This window comes from Hordeum vulgare, chromosome 6H (genome assembly GCF_904849725.1).
Source record: "Hordeum vulgare subsp. vulgare chromosome 6H, MorexV3_pseudomolecules_assembly, whole genome shotgun sequence".
In the NCBI taxonomy this organism is placed as follows: domain Eukaryota; kingdom Viridiplantae; phylum Streptophyta; class Magnoliopsida; order Poales; family Poaceae; genus Hordeum; species Hordeum vulgare.
The window spans coordinates 37,524,337-37,538,714 of NC_058523.1; the positions used below are offsets into that span (position 1 = coordinate 37,524,337).

At 43.4% G+C, this 14,378-nt stretch overlaps 1 long non-coding RNA gene across 1 annotated transcript; it reads right to left on the reverse strand.

The window, feature by feature from the left end:
- Positions 1 to 8,765: 8,765 nt before the first annotated feature.
- LOC123402415 lies at positions 8,766 to 10,083 on the reverse strand. The gene is made up of 2 exons (XR_006611273.1): positions 9,585 to 10,083; positions 8,766 to 9,106 (listed from the first exon to the last, which is right to left on the reverse strand). It is a non-coding gene; the product is annotated as an uncharacterized LOC123402415 (long non-coding RNA).
- Positions 10,084 to 14,378: the final 4,295 nt, after the last annotated feature.

Genomic DNA, 14,378 nt, shown 5'->3' on the forward strand with positions numbered 1-14,378 from the left:
TGATGAAATAGTAATCATTCATGGATATAATTCGGCTTGTGTTGCTTTGGCCGAAGCATCGCCGGATTGAAACCATTATTGTTATATGTCCTCCTAGTAATACACTAGAAATTACTATAAATTGAGGCATTGGATAGAAATATTCTTAAAAAGACTCTAAGATGATATTTAATGAAACTAAAATATAGATGAACATATGCACATACATACTAATATATTACTATACACTATTAGTTTATGAAACTGTCACACAAAAATCGAACATAACTTCTGCTACACCACTTAATTTAAGTTTATGGATTAGTGATATAAATTACAACAGTTGACAAAGAGCCCTATTAATTATAATGACTAAATTATGTGGTTAACAAAACCAACTAAGTAATAAAAAATATAATCCTTTATATTGTAGTGTTTTACAAATAAAATAAATAATAATAATTTGGAATCCTTCCGTCTGGTTCTAGGTCGTTGCGACTAGGATCAGCATGTAGATGATGCATAGTGTTTTTTTTTGGGGGGGGGGGGGGGGGGTTAGAAAAAATCATCCTAGATCCCTAAACTTGTCGCGGTGCTCACTTTAGTACACATAGTTAGAAATATTTGAAATATGGTTACAAAACTTGTTTTGAAGGTTCATATACGGTCCACTCGATGACCCCAAATTCGAGCCCTTAAAATTGAGTTCATTTTTTTTCCACGCTCCGCATCAGCAATGACTGTGTGCAGCACACACGTTTCATCTGCACAATCCTCGTTGCATGACACAACGTAGTGTTCGTATATGAACTCCATGGTCGAAGCTATTGCTTTAAAGAAGGGACAAAATAATTAGCATGAGCATTTCAGCAAACACATGCCGGGTGTTACGCAATTTCGGGTCTGCAAACACCAGCGTTTTCGACCCACATGCGTCAACATGCCTAACCGAAGAGCAATACCGACTTATGACATGCCTTGGGCCCTCTCCTCCCAAAAGATTAGCCTATTAGGAGGGGACACCCTCACGTTTATAAGTCGTGTTATGTCTCCTCCCACAACCGATGTGGGACTAAACGCAACAATCTCTCCCTCACACATCGGTCATCCATGGGCCCGCTAACATCAGCATTCCAGCCCACCTACCATGACCGACCACCTGTGAGTTCATCGAGATTTATTCCGGGCACCTGGGCTGTGATACCCCGTGTTGGCCCAGACCCGATGTTGCCGAGTACCTTGCGACAATATACGGGTACGAACTGTCCGATTAGCTTTCGAGCCGCCGGACGATGGAGACGCGACGCACGTACAACCAGGAGCACTTGGGCTAATTCTTCTGGATATACGCACGTACAGATACACGAGAAGCAAGCACCCAAGGAGCTGGATCGATCTTGTGTCTAGCTAGCTTGCATGGTAGCGAGATCTAGTCGCCGAAAGCCTGACGCTCTAACGCACGAGAACACGAGACACGTCGAGACTGATGTATTGTCACATGCTCGTACCGAGCCTGTTTTGTTTTGTATTAACTTGACAAATCGATGGTACGAGTTACAGGGCTGTTTGCACGCGTATAAATAGTACCAGGCTAACTAGCAATCAGAAGAAACCTACTCAGATGCTAATTCTAATACTACTCGGACCATACATGCAAACCTGCCGAGACACGTAGCGGTTTGGGGGGGGGGGGGGGGGGTATGTCGTGTTTACATCCAATAATCACCCCCCTAAACACGACGTCGTCATATGTCACAGCTCCAACGTCGATCCTTTTTTGGATCTTTAGGATCTTCTCTTGATCCAAAGCTTTATTCAGCATGTCCGCCAGCTGATCATTGACGCGATTGTAGTTGACCTCCGTCTTCTCTTCTTTCACGCAGTCCTTCATGTGGTGATACATCGTATCATTGTGCTTGCTCCTGTCACGCCGCACTGGATCCTCGGGTAGAAAAGTAGTAGACTCACTTTCAACATTGAGCACCACTTGTTCCGAATCACGGTCCATGAGATCACCGTGTAGCCTTCCTAGACACACATCTTGACACTCTGCTTCACTTGAAGTCGATGTCACCACTTTCCGCTTTCGTGATAGCCATCTTACTACGCTTCTTCTAAAGAAATATGGCACGTCCGAGGTACTCTTACGGCCATCAACAATTCCTTCCTTGTCACTACCACAGTAGCTGAGTAATTTCACCATATCCTTCTTGCTCAGCTCAAGATGAGGTTCCATTGAAGCATCAATTGAATTGCAATCTTTCATGCCACAACTTTCAAGTACCTTTCTTGCGTATGACTCGTGGCATAGTGTGATCCCTTCCGACTTTTGATGTACCTCTGGCCCGAGGTAGCAACTCAAAAGACCTAGATCATCCATCTTGAAAAGTTCCTTCATTTGTAGCTTGAACTTTGCAATCAGATCTTCATCTGCTCCAGTTATCAATAGATCGTCATCGTAGATGCCAACTAGTAGATGATCACTTCTTTCACCTCTCTTGTACATTGTATGCTTGAGTGGGGCTTTCTCAAATCCAAGAGAAATCAACGTCTGATCAAGTTTGATGGTCCACGCCCGAAGGTCCTGTCGTCGCCCATACAAGACTTTGTGTAGCTTCAATACCTTGTGTTCTTCTCCCGCCTTGATGAAGCTCGGTGCTTGATTCACATACACATCTCCTTTCATCTCACCGTGCAAAACGTGGATTTTACATCCATGTGATGTATCTTCCATGATTCTTGAGCCGCAAGAGCGATGAGTAATCTCACCGATTCCATCCATGCAATGGGAACGAACACTTCTTTGAAACCCACACCTTCATCTTGCATGTACTCTTTGACCACTAGCTTCGCCTTGTGCTTCACACAATTTCCTTCAACTTCTTTCTTGATCGTAAATACCCACTTGAGCTTCATGGTTTTTTCATTCTTGGGAAGATCCACAAGCTCCCATGCATTGTTGTCGTGGATCGACCCCAACTCTCCTTTCATAGCATGACGCCAACACTCCTTCGTATTTGCATCTTCAAAATCTGTCGGTTTCTCGGCAATTGCTAGACACCTTCGTCCACTTCCTTTGATCTTTACCAGGTCAATCGTTCGAAGAGTATCCTCCGGATATGGATGCAACACCGGCTGTAGCTTTATGGATACAGGTGGTGGTGTCCTTTCCTCCATTACTGTCGGAGGCGACATGAAAATTTCTGCTGCGCACATTTCTTTTAGCGAAGCAAAAAATCCAGCCCGAACTAGGCTTCCTAGTATCCCTGACCCTTCATTTGGATCACTTCCTGCGTTGCATGTGCTTCCTCCAGCCATATGAACTACTTGTAGAGCTTCTTCATGTGACGGAACAAATCCACCACGTCCTGCTTCATGCCCCATTGCTAAAGACGTACTGTTACTACTACGTAGGATACTACAGCCTAGTCCACCTACTTTGCTGCTGATCGGGACAGCCAACTTCGGTTCTTCTGGCCGAGCGACCATAGCTGACCGGACGGCTGCTCGTCCGTGAATTCGCGGTCCAAAATCTGGAATCTCCACAGCCACAGCCGGGAGTGGACCTTTTTCCCTCGCTTTGCCATCCTGTGACACGGCGCGATTCTCATCAGGTCCGAGCGGCATAGCTCGTCGTGTGCTATGGTTTTCCGGCACCATCACAAGTGCGTAGTGTCCTTCTGACACCATGTCTTCGTTTGTTACTGGACAACATGATAAGGCTCGTGCGCACGTGCCTACTTTTGCATCAACATACTTTGATTCGTGGTCTCCAGGCGCCACGTACGCCGAAGTGACATTTGTGTACGTAGCATCGACATAAATTTTAGACTTATGCATTGCGTCAATAGCTTCGACACGAATTTTGGAATCACCCCTCATGTTTGTAACAAGGCCGCATCTCCACGGCCGAGCGCATGCAATGAGCGCTTCCTTCGCTCCAGCAAAGATAACACTTACACCTGTAGCGTTGATGTAAGTTTCGGAATCACCCCCCTTATCCGTAGCATCGATACGGATTTCCGAACCATGATGTTGAAAGCAAACATTTTCTTCATGGAGTGCGGCAATTTCTTTAGCCGACACTTGAAGAACTGGATCCTCCTCGTCCACGAGTTCACACATCAACATCAAGTCACCTTCATCTCCTTGCTGGGCCATGAGCACCTTCTCCTTTGGGGGATTCTTGCACTCCGACTTGAAGTGCCCCATGATGCCACGTACGCCGCCAGCTGCTTGGCCTTGTCGTCCTCCGACATGATCTTCCGTTACTAGAAAATCAACCGGAGAGCAACACCGACTTATGATAGGCCTTGGGGTCCTCTCCCCTCAAAAGACTAGCCTATTAGGAGCGGACACCCTCAACCTTATAAGTCATGTTATGTCTCCTCCCACAATCAATGTGGGACTAAACCCAACACCGGGTGTGGTGACCGGGGGGGAGGGGGGGTACCTAGGTGATGAAAAGGAGTGTGTACTGGTGGCGGAGGACAGGCTTTGTGGCCACCGGGTGTAGCGGTGGAGGTCCTGAAGATCCAGAAGGGCTTGGTGGGCGCCGAGGTGGTCGAGGCGACGGCGCCGACGAGGGAGAAAGCAAATGCAGAGAAAGAGAAAATGATTGAGATGCAGGTCACGGCAGGGTTTTGGATGGACCAAAAATGTAGGAATCATACATGACGGCGTTCCGAATGCCTACAAAACTCTTTAGTTTGATTATTAAAGTTTGCGAAAAATAGACAAACACAATCCATCGATCCGATCGACGATATATAGAGAACCAGAAGCCCTATGCGGCCATGCCGTACGCATCACCAGCCAGACGCGGCAGTACATCAAGGTCGACCGATCACACACCTATGGCGACATCGAGGATCCCGACGACGACGGCGGCGGCGGCGCGAGCGCGGCAGTGGTGGAGCCCGCCGAGTGCAGCCAGCGCGTGTGCATGTGTCTGCTGTGCTGCGTGGCCTTGGCGCTCGACCTAGCCTTCCAGAGTTCATTGGACTTCAAGGACTCCCATCCTACCAAGACCGTGTTGGGTACCATGGTGGACCTCGGAGGGTTCCTGGCCCTGTTCGTCGGCGGCTGGTTCCTGTTCATTGCCGCCGTAGTCGTGGCCGAGTGGTTCCAAGGCAATCGGGAGGGGAATAGGCCTGTCGATGACTTGATCGAGTCCGACCATCCTTGTCTGCTGGAATCCTTCCGTCTGGTTCTAAGTCGCTGCGACCCGTATCAGCATCTAGTTGATGCATACTTGCATAGTGTATCGTAACGTCTTGTAATTGGTTATGGGCTGTTGTACATTTCTTTTCTTTCTTGCGGGGATGTATATACGCTCTTGTACTTTATAGGTTCGGTCTGCCTCCTGTATAGCTAACGCATGACTATCAATCTCCTGTAAGAGCATCTACAGCTGGTAGTTGCATATCCGGCCCAAACGTCCATGCATGTCCGCTTTGAACCTCTATTTTTTCCTCCGCGCAGGCACACCTTTTATATTCTTTTCCATATGTCCGGTCACTTAAACGTGATTGGTAAAGAATAAAAAAAAGAAAATAATTAATAATGAAAAAGAAAAGATGGTCCAGAATGAGATCGCAAGCCTTTGTATGTCTTAATATTTGAAATGGATTTGAGGGGTGTCCGCCAATCCACGTATTTGAAATGGATATGAAGGGATCAACTCGATTAATTTTTTGGGACCAGTCAGTGATTGAACGGGCTGCCCGAACGTCTGAGACGGGTTTGAGGAGGTGCGGCTGTAGGTGCTCTATTTGTATTTACTATTTATAAACAACACCTGTCCCTGGCATGTGGCAAGTCACGCTGTAACTAAGCGGCCGTTGGATGAAAAAGAACAAACCAGATCAAATACTGTAGCGAAATGTACTACGGACGAGTTCCCGTAGATCGAACACTGTAGCAAAATGTACTATGAACGAGTTCCTGTAGATCGAACACTGTAGCTCATGCGCTGTTCACACAGCTCTGTTCATAGATTTTTTATCAGACGATATGTAAAGCGAGGCAAGTCACCATACTATTCAATGGTGACTGATTACTATCAAGTCACTCGATCTCAACGCCTGCCAACTGAATGCGGCAAACGCTTTCCATCACATTCTAAGGCAAGTGCCATGCACGTATAGTATCTTAAAAAAAATGTGGTTTGACAAGCATTAGACCGCTTTTGTACTTACTCGCTCCCTTTTTATAGAGAAAATGAACTTTGTATCCTTGTTAAATGAGCTTGTACTTTTCGGGGGATAACTAAATGGAACGAACACTGCAGTGAACATGTGTTTTTGGGTAGATGGTCATCGGCAATCAGCTTATGTTGTGAGAGAAAATGTCCAATTCAACTGTGAGAGATTTGTTAGAACTTACATTGTTTCACATTTGATGGAAAAAAGTTGATTTTTGACATGAATTCAATTTTTGTAAGCTAAAACGTCTTATATTAATTTATACTTTCTCAGTATCAAAATAATTATTGTTGGATTCTCCCAAACTACAATTATTTTGATACGGAGAAAGTATATCCAACAACAAGTCTTGCAGCACAATTCAAGGAGCTGTTATAATTAATGTAGAGAGTCGATGTCAATACTATATTAAAATTGTTGTGGAAATAACAAACCTCAAATGTACATCATGATCTCAACTAGTGGTTGGGGCGCCACCTGGTGGCGCCTCTTAAGGCGAAATTGTACGCATTAATCTAGCTGTCATATTTATTAACATGTATTTATGATATCTTTTAATCTCTATGATAGTAGTCTTAGTTTACCAATCAAGACATGCGCTTACAACAAACACCAAGTTCAACAGCTCCATAAGTTATAGCTCAGAAATCATACAACATCCAGTTCACTATTACCAAATTCTTACTTTTTTCTTATTGTGATCAAATTCACCCAATTCACCGAATTCTACAGATTCCTTGAATTTTAGCAGTCCAAAATTATAATAACTTCATTGCTTTTCAGAGGACGAGTCTAAGTCTGACAAACATCATATGATATTCCAAAGCAGAGAATATCAAAGGCAATCAGCAAGATTCTTGGCTTCTTCCAGTGCTTGTCCATTTGTTTATGGCACAATGCAAGTGGACCTAAAATTAGATTGGCTGCACATAGTGTTCATTTATGCTAATGCGTGCAGCCAACTAAAGTTTCAAATTACATTAGCTGCACTATTTGCATTGGTTGAGTAATATGTGCTCGTTTGCACCGAATTAGCTAATTAAAGTTACCGAGTTTGAGTTGTTCTTATTGCTGAAAGTAAATTTGTTCAACTGGAAATAGTACGCAGTTTCTATAAAACCATAAGGTGGGTGAATTTTCATTACATCAAGATTTTTTTATGAGTCAATATACCTAAACCCAAGAGCAAGAGAACGAGGGATAATAATATAAACAATTTGCAACAGCAAACTATAAACGGAATGGCTAGTTACTGACGGGTTGTTGACCGCTCTGACTATGCTATCTTTACCTAGAAAAGAGAATGAGCACTGAGACGTAGACCCATGGCTGAAGGTCAGGGTGGACACGGTCCGGGCCGGTCCGGTCCCGGTCCGAGCCGCCGTTTGGACCGGACTCCGGCAGTCCGGACCGGACCGGACCGAGCAGTACAGCGAGCCTGATTTCAGAGATCGGACCGGCCGGTGTGAAGCTCGGTGCGGACCGTCGGTCCCACGGTCCCGCGACGTCGAGTCACTGCCATGTGGGTCCAGGACGTTCGAGCGGTGGTCGGAGTAGTAGCACGGTGGCCGGAGCCGGAGAAGAAGCACCTGATGTGCGGCGTTCTTGGCAGGAAGGCAAGAGGCGCAAGGCGACGGGCAGCAGCGAAGGTCGCCGACGGATGGCAGCGCAGCGGGCGGACGGGGCCGACGGAGGGGCTGGCTGGCGAGGTGGATGTGCCGGCAACGACAGCCTGTTGCTGAAGGAGCAGAGGAGGCGGGGGCTGACGCGAGGGAATGAGAGGAAGGGGGCCAGGGGGAGAACGGCGGCGCTGGTGGAATGGATCGAGGGATAGGGTAGGTCAGACACCCACGATCTATAACATATAATTGGACTGGGCCCTTGTGATTAGATCTAATTGGGATGGGCCTCGGTCCTCCGAGCCGGACCGAGTTTTAACCGGACCGGACCGAGTAATTTTCGGGCTGAATTTTAGTAACCGGACCGGTCAGTTTTTTCTTCGGGCCCGTCCGGTCCAGAGCGGGCCACGAGCGGGCCGAAAAGCCCGCTCGCTCCGTCCAGGCTGAGCTGGAGGTTCCCGCCGCTGCCGGAGAGCGGCCGAGGTTGGAGGCGACAATGACACCTGCATCCATCTAGACCTTCTTGGGCACCTTGGCGACGGACTTCAAGAGCGCAGGGATGACAAATGTCCCTTAGCCAACGGAGGATGTGCCTGAAATGCTTCCCATCCATGTCCACGAACACCGCCCCCTACATGCATGACTTATCGTCTCAGCTTGCAGGCTACAGCTGCCAAAAATCGCAACAAAAGAGATAGGAAGGGTTGTCAAGGGACCATACCTTAGTGGGATGATGTGGGAGCGTGTGCCTGGGTGAGTCCCTCGAAATAGAATATGAACTTACTATTACGAGGATATGTCCAGCATACACTTTAAAATAAAATCTGGCATACGAGTCTACACGAAATCAATCACTATGCAATACGAGTAACCTGAAAAATAAGATAGATACAAACACCTGCTCTGAAATAATGCAACTGAATTAGCTATGCAACTATACAATAGAATATGACTTCAAATATTTCAGACTAACTTTCTTATATAGCATAGAAACTTCATAGGAAAACATTTTGACCAAACATATTTAGGGCCAGTAGGCATCCATAGATTAATAAACATAACCAAAAAAACATTTCAGTAGGTGAGGTCATCTTGACCTTCCATGTAATTCAGCACAAAAGCACATACTATGTTAGTACATCCACTCCGCACACCATACTTCATTTCCAAATTAGAGAAGACAGTACATTACTCTTGGGCTCCTGAATATTAAGTAAATCTATCAAGATCTCTACCCATCTAGTAGGATTCCCAAGGAAAATCTGCATTCTTATGCAAATTCATCATCATGGGAAGGCTCACCTAAGCAAAAAAACATAAACATGGCTAAATTATTTTCGACGTTGAAAGCATATACAAACTGAGATAGTGTGCAGCTCCTCAATCAATCAAATTTTCTTTTGAAATAAAATGTGTGCATCACCGGATAATTTGAAGTACTATCTAAGCCAACAGATGAATCGGTTAAGAAATCAGGTAGATATAAGAATAAAATGCATCGGTAAAATTGGGGAACAAAGTAGCTACGTCAACAAAATAAATTTATCAGTGTCATGCCATCTCAACAAGGGTACAAAAACCTAACTAAACCTGGTAAACTTGAAAAATCTACCTCAGCAAAGCATACTATGACTCTATGAGAATGATAGTCCCTAATCTGAACTTTCTTTCACAACCTATCCACTGAAGCACTGTTGTGCTGCCACCACGGGTCTCTCTCTGTGTACAATCGAGAGACGGGGTCAGGGAAGAGAGATAGGGAAAGGGGGCGGGGGAGTACCTGCACGTGCAGGGAAGGCTGGCCTCACCGGCATCTACCCGTGGTGGGGAGGAGGAACTTTAGGTGGAGCAAGTGGGCGACGGCTACGTCTAGCACGACGAATCTAACGACCTCTCGCTGCAACGCAAGAGTATGGCTTGTGGAGAGGATCTTCACATTATTGCGTCGCTGGAGGCATATCTCACCGGAATCGCCCACGCCGTATTCTTCCACCGCACCATATCATCGCCCACGCCATCTTCTTCTTCTGTCCGACGTATTGGCTGGCCGTCGGTGAAGTATCCACCGTCGCGCAGGGAGGCCGTCCGCCCCCGTGTGCTCCTACTCTTACCACCGACCACTGATCCCTCCACCCGACGTCCTTGTAGCGGCTACGCAGAGACGAGCCCGTGCTCCTTTTCCAATGGAGGAGAAAGGCGGTCAAGGAGGAGAGGATGGTGTAGGGTTGGAGATTAGCTAGGAGAGAGGAACTGGGAGGATAAGGCGCGGGAGAAGCGGCGGAGGCGGCAAAGAGACGCGGCGGAGGCCCTGGAGGTTGCGTGCAAAGGAAAAAAGCAGAGGGAGGCCGGTGCTATGGTCGTGCACTCTGTACATTTTTTTCTTCCGTGAAACCGAACATGGATTGGATCCGCCAGGCAAACAGTACCATTTGCTGACGTGGATAGCGCAAGAGCACGCGCTTGATGCGTAGCTTATTGTGTTTGATAGCACATGGCAGAAAAAAGAAAGGTTATGCCTAAGAGATATGCACATGTCATTTTTTTAAAGAGCATAAATTGTGCACATTTATAAAGGCAAACTTGAACTACTGACTTTTCATGGTGCGATAATCGTGTAGGCCATCTCATTTCACTCATATGTAAATATTCAGAGATTGTCAAATGCATACGATGCTAAGAAGAAGAAAATGTATGCCCATGCATAATGTTAATCAGAAGTTAAGTATGTTTGTAACCAACAATCATTTTCTCTATCCCTGAGGGGGCTGCATTCATTAGTGCAATTAAACAGTCATTTGCCATGAGCATATAGTCAAATAAAATAGCAACTAGAAGAAGAAAAAAGAAAAACCGAAAGCATTCGAAAATTTACCAGGTTCTACAACTCTATCTGTAAACCATAACAGTCGACAGATGTTGGTTTGACAAAAACACAAACAGCTAGAATGCAGGAATAAGAAACTATATCGACAGATTAGAATCACTACCATTCTTTTCTAAGTTGACGTGTTATTGTGGTCAAAATGAGGAACGTGATTGCTAATTAGCAAAAATCACATAACAGATCAAACTAGAAACATTTAAGAAATATTAGATCATATCCACAACTTTGTAGTAGGATTCTGAATGAATGTTATAGAATTCTAGAAAGTAATAATAATAAATATGATATTAATGTACTAACCTAGACGGGCGCCGGGGGGGGGGGGGGGGTTTGGGGTTATGATATTATGCTATATGAATGCGGAAATTGCTTTTGGCTCCCGAGCTCCATGGAGCCCTTTAAATTTGAAACTCAAATTTCATGAAAATTCATATTTTTATATTTCAAAAAAATCTGAAAACAAATACAGGGATAAGTGAAGGCGTAACACACATGTGTGTAAATTTTCAGAAAAGAATACATTGAAATGAGGGCTGTGCAAAAAAGACAAATCTGAGGCTTTTTTACACATGACACTATTCATCATTTCAGGTCATGAATTTGTCTTTTTTGTGCAGATCGTATTTCAAGGTATTTCATCCTAATTTTTTGCACACATACGCATAACATCCTTCTTTACTTCTATATTTTTTTCAGATTTTTTTGAAACCGAAAAGTTTGAATTTCGAATTATTCAAATATTTCGGCCTCCATGGAGGCCGAGCTCCAAACGTCCGCACTCATATGAATGTAGTAACTAAAGTATATAGAGAATGGCGTTTTGGAGCTCGTGGCCTCCATGGAGGCCGAAATTTAAAAAGAAAATCAAAATTTATAAAATCTAGTTTTAAAAAATCTGAAAAATATACAACTAATGCCCTGTTTGGAGCCGTAATAGATTATAATAATCTGGATTATGAAAATAGATTATATAATCTGGTTTATAAAAATAATCTAGGTGAGCATGTTTGGAGGTCAGATTTTATATTGCATAATGACCTGTTTGCCCTTTGGTTTTTTTTAAAAGAGGAGGGTGGTGGTGGCAGAAATGTAATTATCTCCAACTTTACAATGACAATGGGTCATTAGCAATCCATAATCTGATTTTAGCCGGGGTAGAGTAGATTATGAGTTTTTAATAATCTATTCATCTAGTTTTTATAATCTACACCATAATTTGTCCTGTTTAAAGACATAATAGATTATAAAAACAGAATTATATAATCTGGGTGATTTCAAACAGGGCCTAAACAAGGATTAGATCCGTGTGTGTGCAAAATTTCAGGTCGAAATACTTTGAAACACGACCTGTACAAAAAGATAAATTCATGATCCCAAATGATGAATAGTAACATGTGTTAAAATGTCTCAGATTTGTCTTTTTTGCACAACCCTCATTTTAAAGTATTTCGTTATAAAAATTTACACAGTTATGTATTTTACCTTCATCTATCTATGTATTTTTTTAGAAGTTTTTGAAATGTAAAAATACAAATTTTCATGAAATTTGAAGTTTGCTTTTGGAGGCCTCCATGGAGCTCGACCTCCAAAATCAATTTTCGCTAAAGTATAGTACTATATACATTATTATGGTACTGCCACGTGATGCAATGGGAGAAGGGGCGGATTAATGAGCTGCTCGGCTCGTTAAGCATGTTAGGATTAACGAGCACAAAACCCTGCTCGACTCGACTTGTTTGAAGTTCGTTATTGTGAGCGCTTGTTAACAAATTTAATTGTGTTACAGTCTACACAATGAGTGTGTGGATTTGGGATTTTAAGAAGGGAAGTGATGGGTACAAAGAAATGCGCTAGTTTATTGCCTACTATGCAGATTAGATTGAATAAATGGACTACGATGCTACAAAATCTTTGTCACGTAAGATAAAAATATGTGTTCTGTTGTTACTAACAAGCTTAACAAGCTACTCGTAAAGCTTGTTAGCTCGTTAAACTTAATGAGCTGAAATTTATGATTGTCTCTGTTTATTAAGAAGCGAGTCACGAGTTTAATGAACCTAACTAACAAACGCTCATTAAGCTCGCAATCTACGAGCTTGATGAGCCTTCTGCGAGCTACAAGCTTTTGGTCTAGCCCTATTTATAAGTCATAATATATGAGCCAACACATAGCTAGCACTGGATGACTGCATTGCCAATGCATGCATTCATGGTATGTAGTTCTCATCGGACGTACGTAGCTATCTAGAGCATGTACAACCCGATTTTACAAATCTAGCCCCCTAAGCGTCCATGGACGCTCCGTTTTGAGCCCATATTTCCTTATTTATGCAGTCATAGTACTTATTTTTTTTCTCTTATATGTTCAGTCACTTACATATGATTGATGAAGATGAAGAAAGAGAAAGAGAGAGAGAATAAAAAAGAAAAAAGGTGGTATGAAATGGGTCAGTCGTCCTACGTGACGGACTAATGAGACCCATCCACAAGCCATCATATATATAAGAGTTCGTAAACAGCCTCAACATATAGAAATGATATGATAGGATCGATTGTCGCATTTTTTCCTTATTTTTCCTATTCATTCACTAACCTCGTATTTTCATGGGTGTTTGATGAGGCCGGCTATAGATGCTCCTATGAGCTGATGGCCACGCATGCATGTAGTAACTCTGAGTAATCAAGACCTCTAGAATGGAAATTGACGGTGGTATAGTAGTATAGGCTTGGCGACTGTAGTAGGTAGTAGCATAAATTAAGCTGACTAACCTTCTCATCATATACTTAGAGCATGGTTAATAATATAATCAACTGATGGCTGTAAGATGTTGTCATATCATTTATAGGTAATACATATATTCACTAATATAATAAGGTTAGCTATAAGATTGGTTATATTAAAAAAATCATCTTCTTTCTATCTTTTTTTTCACATTTATTGCATTTGTTTAGAAACCCGCATAGAGCTAGGCTCTTACATAAGAGCCAACTCCCCTTACTTTTTCATGTCTCTTTTCTCCACATAAGCAAAATTGACATGTAGACAGGCTTATAACCTAATATTGTATTTGCTCTTAGACCTCTCCCAATGCATGAGTGCTTAGATGAGGTGGTAACATCATTAAAATGCTTAGCAACTGAGCTCTCCGATGTATTGGTGCTTAGCTTTTGATTGCTAAGCTCCCTTCATTTAATTAGGTATAGACTCAGATTTGTGTTTTCACCTAGATACACCGTTTAGCTTTGATTCTTTTATGAGGACATCATACTATTCTCTCTTCTTAATTAACATGCTACATCAGATTTTTTGCTTAGTCAACAACCTTAGCATTTGTACAAGATGGATCATTGGGACGAGGTTTAGTCGTTCTGCTAGAGCTTAGCACGCCCCAATATACCATGCATACACCACCGGATCAGAGTATGATGGATCAATCAGATGGAGTAGTAATACTAGCATGCATCACGGCAAGTTCATTTATTCGATGCAATGCACGCACTACCTGGTACCTGCACTATACGAGTCTATACGTACCGTACATGGGGAATTAATCAAAGTAGTGCGTACAGATAAAGCATATGGAAACAAACTTGCGCTAGCGAATGGTAACATTCCAGTAAGTGTGCGTCGCGACATGCACCTCCAACTCAAGATGACATAACATAAGCGTAGTCCAAGTTCATCGTGTC